The following is a 10134-nucleotide window of genomic DNA, read 5'->3' on the forward strand; positions in this document are numbered from 1 at the left end:
TGTAAAATAATCAAACTAGGCCACTCGGAACATTGTAATGGATCTGAAAAATTTTTCGTACTTTTTCATGATGACTTTTAAGTCTGTTGGTCATGAAGTAACAAGCCTCATAGGAATGTTAAGATGTGAAACCCCTGATCCCATTCCTACGGACTTACTTATTCATAACCCACGGGCTTAAAACGTATTCTGTATCGTTGGGAAAAGGTTTAAAATCCCCACAAACGTTGTTAATTGCATAGTTGATTCTCCTGGGTATATATCACTCCTTTAATGAAATAAAAATGAACAAAAAAACACAGTTTGGTTCGAATGGTTTTCACTCGCTAGATGGTGATAGCTGTAAAGTAAGTGAGAGTTTTTTGTGAACTTATTTCAGTGCAGAAGCCAGGTATTTCTAAAATAGGCAAAATAGGCCGTTGTGAACATTTGTATGTATTCTGAGAAACTGCGACCGGGTAGGCCAACAGTACGCGTCATTCTATACGAGCCCCGCTTCTCCATCGTCTTCTTCACCACTTGAGTGCCGAGGCATAGCCTTATTGGTCAAATTGTCCACAGGCAGCCGGCACTTCCAGCTTTGGGGCACGGAGGGTTTCGCGGCCTTTACAGTATTTCTAAAACGTTTCGTATTCATGCACAATGGTCTTTAAGCCCGTAGGTAATGAAGTAAATAGTCCCATAGGAATGATGTCAACAGGTGAGTCTCCTTTAAGGAACACATCCCCCCCCTGCTTTGCAAATTCCAACCAATATCCCCCTCCCCCCGACCCTGTTGACGTTGTTACGGACTTAGGTCTACACTGCATAGGCGCTAATGCGACTCTACACGACAATGCTCAAGTGTTGACTTTCCGAGCTTCTTCCACGGCTACTCATGGGGCCGCTAAATTGGTAGCTTCAGAAGCGAATTTAGCTTAGAGGGACAAAACACTGCACCACCGCCTCACCAACGCTGCAGCTCACATGTGGCGTCTTTTCAAAACCCACGTTCTCCCATCGCACCCATGTGTTCCCCCCCCCCTTCAAATTTCCAGCTCCCCTAATTGATCAGAATATGTGGCTCTTGACACCCACTACCACTCCCCTTGTGAGTGTCCAGCATCGTCACACTAGCTCTCCCTCCTCTACCCTTTGGGGTAGGGGAGCGGAGAGGAGGGGAGGGGGAGAGTCACTCTAACCTCTTGCCATGGGATTGGGGAGCCCGGATGTCTCCTACCAAAAAATGGTGACGCCGCGGGCTCTGAACGTCGTGGAGGCCCTAGGGGTAACCACCAACGCGATTCCCAATTCCGGAGTCATAACTAAAATATGGCCTCTCTCTCTCTCTCTCTCTCTCTCTCTCTCTCTCTCTCTCCACCGGGCCTTGAAACTGCAGACTGTCCTTAGAAATATGGGCCGACCTGATGTTGAGATAATGCTCAAGAGAAATAACTGTACTGTTTTTCGCTTCGAACTCGAGCAGTAATTGTGGCTTAAAGTGCGGAAAAAGAAGAACAATTTCTAAAGGCCTCCACTCAATGGCATTACAATGTGCTGAGCTCAATCAGGCTACTAGTAGTGGAGACTCCAGTGGCTGCTATATGTGGCACCTGTGAGAGATACGTGTTTCGAGGACAAGTAAAAGCTCGGCACTTACAGTGCGATACAGAACGAATAATTAACGTGTTCGCCCACTGCGCCCCACTCCCAAACTGAGGCAGAATATTCGAACCAACCTCATTTACAAAATTATTGCAGAGAAAGCAGCAAAGGGAAAATTTAACCGAACAGAGATTACGGGTCGTCCCCAAAAAATTCACGAGTGCTGAGGGTCGAACCTGGGCCGTACGCTCAAGAACCCACGAGTGTACCCCTTGTCTACTGACTTAGAAAAGTGGAGCCTTTTACCCATTGCACATAAAATAGCCGCGTTCAAAGAGAAGCAGTATATGGCGCAGGCAGCACCCAGAAATAGGGTGCCCTGAGGGGCGGTCGCCCTTGAGGAACCCTAGTTGATGATGGTTAGCGGCTTTCTCACTGCAGCGGGATGGCGTTGCGCAGAGGCCCTAGTTAAAATGCGGCTGTACCACGTGGGAAATTACCCTTTGTTGTATATTTGGGCTAGACTGACGTCTTTATTCGGATGTCTACCCAGCGTCTTTATTCTTCTCCCACCAACCTTCTAGCCTTGTTTAACTAACCTCTGCTGCTTTCGAATTGACTTTTCCATTACCCCTATAGCCAAGGGCATTATGAGGCTGGATGTCTCCCTCAAGGAGTACTAGACGGACGCCTTTGCATCCGTTACAATATGTCGCATTGTCTCTGGCTACCTCGCGCAACCTGCGGATATTTCTTACTGTATCTTCTGGGGTACAAGCATTTTTGTTCGCAAGCAACCCGCCCGGGCATCAAAAAGCAATGCATTCTCTTTGGATAATCAAAGAATTTTCCCCTCCTAGTCTCCCGCTTCCCGAATGTGGTGATATCTAAGCATTTCGTTGCGTCCGTGTTTTTTTTTTCAGGTCGTTGTCTTTGGTTTTTTTCCTTTTATTTTGATTGACTTGGTAATTTCACCTGCGGGTTCAGGTTGCATGAGCTTTGTTCTAAGAATTTCGGTTATTTTCTCTGCTAGGTGTCCAAATGTTTCATGTAAAGATATTGTAGCACTCATGGAGCCCATCCCTAGTTATGTATATTGTATAGTCGTTCTTTAAAACACATTTTGATGTGCGCTGCTATTTTTTCACAGGAGGCAAGTCCAGTGTCTTCCTCCACAGCTTCATTTGTTGTTTTAGGGTGAGCTCCTCATGCCAATTGACCTACCACACTATGGATATCTTCTAGCCCTGATTGAACCTATGATTTGGCACACTACTGCGTCGGAGGATGTGAGTGCCGGTACCATCACAACCTTTCAGGTATATTTTCTCTCACCACTTCATATTTCTTATATTCCCATAGTTCTCTCCATGGTTCATGATCGGCGCGTTTTTCTTTCCTTCCATTCTTAAATGCTCCTCATGCGTTTTTAAATAGGTCTGGCCTTCGTTGATTCTTATGCCCAGATATTCAAATTTCTTTACCAGCGGTATTGTTGCTTCTTGAAGGAATACCGGTTCGTTACGAGCGTCGTCATTAAAGACCAGAACGCCTGAAATTGCTTTGCTACACTCAAACCACAGCTCATTGGGTTCTTCACCGCACATATCTGTGAGCTTTTGCAGACACTCTTCGCTATCTACTAGTAGTACAAAGTCATCTGCATGTATCAGTACCGGGATATACTATTGCACTTCCTGTCTATTGCGGCTATAACATTGATTCAAATCTGTTTTACTATGTTTCTTTATAGTCTTCTCATGTGCAGCATGAACAGCAATGGCGACAAAGGAACCGTGCTTTAAGCTTCTGTTTTAATACTGGTTCGGTGCGCTTTAGGTTCTTTCAGATAATTCGCTCTGATTGTAAATTTCCGGCGGCAGCTTTATTTAGTTATTTGGAGATATGGCCAGAGTCCATATCTCACCCTATATAAGTCCCATATCTCATAATTAGGTCCTGGCCTAATCCCTTCCGCTCAAGCAGGCTTCGTAGAAAATCTCTACCTTCATTGTTGTGGGTTCCCCTTATATCGTGAAATGCTATTCATACGGCTTGAGTTTGAGCCGTTGACACCTCTATGCATTGCGTTCGGACAAATATCTTGTCCACTAGGACCGTCATCGTATGAAACCCTTTTATAGTCCTCATAGTATGCCGTTCCTTTTCATACACGCTTTTACTTCCGCTTTTATGGCTTGAATTGCCAGCCTGTATTCCACTGAGGCAACTGTAATCACCCTGTACGACTTGCCCACATCCCCGTCTCCTCTTCCGTTATAGGCCAGCTTCATCATTATCGTAAGCCAATCACCACTTTTTGCTTAGTTTTTATCATTTTTGTATAACTTGAATCAACTGTGCTTTCCTATTTTGGCCCATTAGGTTTTTTGCAGTATGGAAATTTTATACGAACCTTCTGCCTTATTAATGGGGGCATTTTCTTGAAATCTTTTTCAGTTTATGTTCTACAAATTTAGTTCTTCATTATGTAGGAATCTCATTTTCCATACACGCTGTAAATTTGCCTCCGTTCTACTGACCTTCCTTGTTTGATTGAGAGAATGTGAAGCCCCGCCCTCTCCTCTTTTTGTACCTGACCTTCACTGTTTATGATATGAATTTGTGTTTTCAGACTCTTTCATTAGTTACTTTGCTTGCTCCTAAACGTTTTCCCATATAATCAACACCCATATCTCACCTTCTTGTTTAATGTTTTGCGCTTATAGCTTCTTTAAGCAGTACCAAATCCGCTTAAACTCATTTCTACTGTTTTCATTCCCACTCGATTAGCCTCGCTATGCTCTCTCGATGCTTGCTGTCTGTGGGTTATAGCTTCCTTGATATACTTTTTGCACCAGCTTCTTGGCTTTCTTTTCCTTTTCCAGTAGTTGCGGTTACTTGCGTTCCTTCGCTTCCCTGATATAAAACCAATTATTTCAATGTGTTCGCAGTCTATTGTAGGCTAATCTCGATTGTCGTCCCCAGCTTTTTTCCAATATTACCTATCTGGTTATCGTTTAATTTCAAGTCGTGAACAACCGCTTTCGGGTTTTGGTTTTAGATATTTCCAGAAGTCTTACACATATTACAGTCAACCATTTATACCCTCCTTCCACTGGGATATTGTACTCTATACCGGACTGCGTTTTCCCTCGTTCCCGAGGAAATTGCCCGGACATTTATTCGTTGTGTTTACTACAATAGGATTACGTTCTTAAGAAATATTTAGTACGAGTTTATCGTGGCCGGCTGGGTGTCCGTCCCCTCTCCCTAATACCTTCCCCCGACAGCCTCAAGTGATCGAGGTCCCTGGTAATGCAGCTGTCCAGTTTTTTCATTCTTCTCTCTAATCTCGCTGTCACCCTCTTTCCACAAATAGGTGACTCCCAACAGCGTTTGTGCTCCCGCTAGCGTGCCCATACCCTGCATATGTTTGTGGCAGTAACCGCTTACTTTGTGCCAATAGGTTTCCTGTTGAATATGCATCCCTACCCCTCCACCATTCTGAGCACCTACTGTTCTCTTACAGAATTACTACATATATTTATTTGTGCATAACTGCTAGCTGTTTTAAATTTAAAGCAAAAGTTCATGTAAAGGCATACGCTTCGTTGATTGCAGTGGCTTTATTAACTAAAAGTGATTAATTACCTTTTAGCGGCTGCAGTAGGCAGGCATGTTTGTATTGAAAAGTTTGAGGCAACCGTATTTCATGCAGTTCCATTCGGCAGAATTCTTCTAGCGCATCCGTACTACGAGATATGGAACTGGGAAGTTTGATTGCCGTTCGTGTGATTACGCATGCAAGACAGTGAAGACCGGCGCAAAGCTCCTCCCTTTTGTCACGCGCCTGTTGTGTACGGTGTTTAGTTCGACAACCGGGCGGAGGCGCAAGAAAAAGTGATAACTTGCACCCTTTCAGCCTCGGCCGGCGTTATCGCAATCTGCAGTAATCGGAACCGCTATCGAAACTGAACAAAGGGGAGGAGCTTTGCGCTGGTCGTCACTCTCTAGCATGCGAAATCATGCAAACGGCCATTAAACTTCGCATTTCGATATCTGGTAGTTTTGGTGCGCTAGAAGAATTCTGCCAAATGGAACTGCATGGAAACACGGTTGCCTCTAACTTCTCAATACAAACATGCCTCCTTACTGCAGCCATTAAAAAGGTAATTATTCAGTTTTAGTTAATTAAGGCACATAAATTAATAATTAACACCTCATTCTGTGTACCCCTGGGCCCATAACCTAACTGTGACCTAACCTAACTGTACCCCATAACCTAACTAAAATTAAACGCCTAATTTTTAAAAAACCTGTCGACTTATCTTTGATCACCCTGTTAAGGCCGCCTCCAATCAACGCTTGCTCTACGCCCGCACGGTGCACTTCCTAATCCTAAAAAAAACTTTCATCAGACCAATATTAGAATATGCTTCAATCATCTGGGACCCATACACTGTAGGTAATACCAATAAGCTTGAAAGCATGCAAAGAAAAGCCCGGCGATTTGTTTATAGTTCATACAGCTTTAAAACGTCTCCTAGGAGTCTTCTCCGCGGGGCCGGTTTGGCAAGCCTTGCGGTACGACGTTATCGTGATCGGCTAAAATTTTTTTACTTGATGTATAACGATAGACTTCATATTGACAAGGAAGCACACATCCAGCCAAGCATAAGCCGCCCAACACGATCCAATCGCCCGATGAAAGTCGCTGAATTTTTGTGTAAAACAAACGCCTTTAAAAATTCCTTTTGTCCCCGTACGTGCCATGAGTGGAATCTGTCGATGTTAAGCAATGTCCTGATGTCTCATCGTTTCTTCGTGCCCTGTTGAATTCGGCATGATTTAGACTTCTTGTGTAGTAGTTATCCTACCGATTGCACTTGTATAGTTTTTTTTCCGGTTTAAAGTGTTGTACCCTTAGAAGCGTATTTTACGCTTTTACGTTATCCCGTTTTTTTCTCTCTTGTATCATCGCCCACACCTGCTCAAAGCCTGTCAAGCAGGCTAGCAGTAACCTGTAAATAAATAAATAAATAAATAAATAAATAAATAAATAAATAAATAAATAAATCAATAAATAAATAAATAAATAAATAAATAAAGTGTAAAGAAGGCAGGTGAATATAGATGTCTTTGCTTCCAGCACAGCTACTACAAAAGTGTTCACTTATGTTGTTCTTTACGGCGGTACGTTGTAGGGCAGGCAAACACGACTCCTTTCCTCTTACTTCGCGCCAAACATTGGTCACAAAGAAAAAGAAAAAAGCGGTGGCTTACATTTTAATTCTTGCACACATTTTCATTCGACGACAACATCGACCATGATTTGTTCTCACTGCCAGCTGTGTATGCATTGGTGTAGGTGACTCCCCAAGTATAATACTTAGCATTGGCTTCTTGACTACTCTACAGCACGGATGAAGGCAGCGAGGAACCAACCAAGCTGCACCACACTAGCCAGCTACGCGGCCTTAGTGGATGCAATATAAATTCTAAACGCATTACATTGTGGGTACTAAAGTCTTTGAAGCAAGGCGAAGGTTTTCTTCATCGTGTCACCTTCATACGGGAACTTACTGAGAGTGTTTGTGAGCAGCACTGCACAAGATGAGTGTACCGCGCTGTAATTCCACACTCCAGGTCAGAAATTGCAGTCCCTTGTTATACGTCATTCCGGGAGGAAACGTGGTGGCACGCCAGAAAGACCTCTTTATCTGACATTTTCATTTCGGTGTTGTGTGAACGTCTATAAAAAACGCTGGGTACCGTGCCAAACATCTCTCGGAACCCAATCTTGAAGATGGGGTTCCGAGAGATGCGGAACCCATTTCTCGAAGTGAACCAGAACACAGTCAATTTACGCATATTTCCTGGCGCAACCAAACCTACAGAGGAGAATGTGGATGGGACAGACCTTGCGTCGGCCCCGTCTTCATTTTTTTCTTTGCTCTCGTGTAATTGTATAATTAGTCTACCTATCCAAAACGAAGAGGAATTATGTGATCATCGTTCAGTTTTGGAATTTTCCACAAACTGAAAGATTTATTTTTACTATTTCTCCATATTTTAACCCCGCTAATAACAATAACATATGTGCGCTGTTCCTCTCTTAGCCTTACAAGATGCATTGGAAGTGTTCCGAAGGGTTGGAGGCTCAGCACAATCGCTAATAAAGGTGATGAAAAAAAATGTCGTGGTTTTTGCTATTACCCCTTGTATAGTTCAGAGTTCATATTGTTTATAATATATTCACATTATTACTTATAATATTATAACCTATATAATATTATAACTTATATATGTATTATAATCATATTTCATATATATAACTAAGGCTATTTCTTGGTTAGGGAACACCTTGTCATGACACTCAATGTGCACTTCAAAGCACCTCCAAGACCTGTATAATGAGAGAAGGTAATTATTCACTCTCCCTTACAGGAATACCATGCACTTAATAAAAGTACTGTCAGAAACCAGCTATAAAAAGAAACCATGGAGGACGTAATGTGTGTTTTAGGAGTATCACGAAGTGGTATTTATCATCGTGGATTAGACCACTTGAGCCAGATTTCGTTTGAAATAATGATGTCAAATCATGGCAAGGGAGTAGATGCAACCCCCCTGAATCAACACCCCTTCCTGAGCACGTGAGCCTTACCGTGTGGCGGACCGCCTGCGACAAAGTGCAGTGGTTATTTCACCGCACCACAGTCCGTTAAATAATGGATGGTAGACTAAGTTATTGCCTTACGCGCAAGTGCCCCGAATTTGAAATGCGCACACTTAAGCCGTTTTCGAACACATTTGGTAAGGGGACTGCTGTGGTCAGCCACAACAAGTGCAGACATCATGCAAAGTGCCCCAAACGAGGAAGTGTAGTAGAAAAATCTATTAAGCAGGCTGGCAGGAGTTCGAGTTCAGAATGGTGATGTTAGGAGGGTTTAAGTATGGCTCACTTTGGCAGACTCACAGGCGAAACTCCATCGCGACCTAAGTAACTGTTTCCCGGAGTTCGTCGACGTGTCAATTCTTTATAGGACACCCCAGTTACGGGCTCTTCTACTTGAGATTCTTGCACTCAACCATGGGGTGACTCCCGTCAGGCGTCCTTCATATGCACATGCGAAGCTCATTATTGGGATTGGTAATGGCAAACTGCCATGCTCGCTTCGTTGCCATCACAACTTCCACCACACTATCATGTCGAATGAAGGTATAAACATTACACAAAATACCTACTTCCGCCTTCAGTCAGTATCAATCTTATATTTGACGTATTAGAATTAACTGCGGGAAGGACAGCCTTTTATGCAATAATTTCCTGCGCCTATCATTGCCTATTTTGTCTACATGCCTTTTTTGGCCCCTATTTTGAATATGTGAGCCTACATGGGCTTGCCATCGCCTAAAATTGTTTTCTGGTTCTATACATGCCTGTATTGGAATTTCGAGTGGATGGCCAGCCATTACTGTTATGACTTGAGAACCGCGCAAACGGACGTTTGTCGCACACCGTTCATAAGAAGAAATGTGTGGACCGTGCCAAACATGGTGAGAAACGCAAACCGTGCACGAGTCACCGCCACCTCTACGTAGCCACACCGGCCGAGCGGCCAGAGGCCTGTACGCAGTGATAATACAAACAACCTCCCCAGGTGTACCTTTGTTCTATGTCCTTCTGGCGCGCTGTGTCCGCGTTCCAGGACAGAAGACTTTTGCCTGCGTGCCCTATCCATTGCTGACGCAAAAAAACCTATAAAAAACAAAATGAACGCGACGCGCCCGCTCAGATGTTACTGAAGGCGAAAGCCGCCTCCTAAAAAAACCCACGTGCAATTCTGACACACCAAAGGCTTAAGGTGGCCTCACGTACACACGCACAATTATCCGGCGATCACGGGAACACCGCCAGACGGCACTATCCAGCAGGTGTAGGACGAAGAAGCAACAGGAATCTAAAGTATGGATGAGCATCTCGACACTTATGAAGTATTCTAGTCGTGACAGCAGTCATTTGCCGTGCTCAGTAACTTTCAAGAGCATTGGGGATTCTAGCAATAAGGAATTAGTTGCAAGAAATTAGTTGTATAGAGAGCGCAGTTCCTGAAATGTGCTATTCCCGCAGCATCCCTTGTCATCTGGTTCTGCACAACAGAATATTTGAGTGACTTGTACGGACTTATTGCACTTCGCTCACCTATCTATGGCACTCATCGGTGCTGTGAAGAGCTGAGGAGGCTGTTCAGCTGTTTAAACGAATACATACCTGCAGTTAAGATGTTTTTTTTATCTGCAGTTGTGTCTTCAAGCAGCAGTTACCAATTGTGCCTCTTCCATCAGAGCCCGATGTTAAGCATTTAAAAACTCAGCTAAGGGCGCAAAACAACAAAAAATACTCGCCTGAGGCACTAAAATCTATGCAGATGACAAAAGCATCAGAGCCAAAATTATTTACCCCATGCTACAGTTGAAGGTGACTTGGAACATGAGTGTGCTTAATCCACACTCGTAGCAGAAAGCCTTTCCACAGATGACAGC

This window comes from Haemaphysalis longicornis, unplaced genomic scaffold (assembly GCF_048455015.1).
Source record: "Haemaphysalis longicornis isolate Haplotype H1 unplaced genomic scaffold, Haemaphysalis longicornis Haplotype H1 scaffold_8, whole genome shotgun sequence".
Classification (NCBI taxonomy): Eukaryota; Metazoa; Arthropoda; class Arachnida; order Ixodida; family Ixodidae; genus Haemaphysalis; species Haemaphysalis longicornis.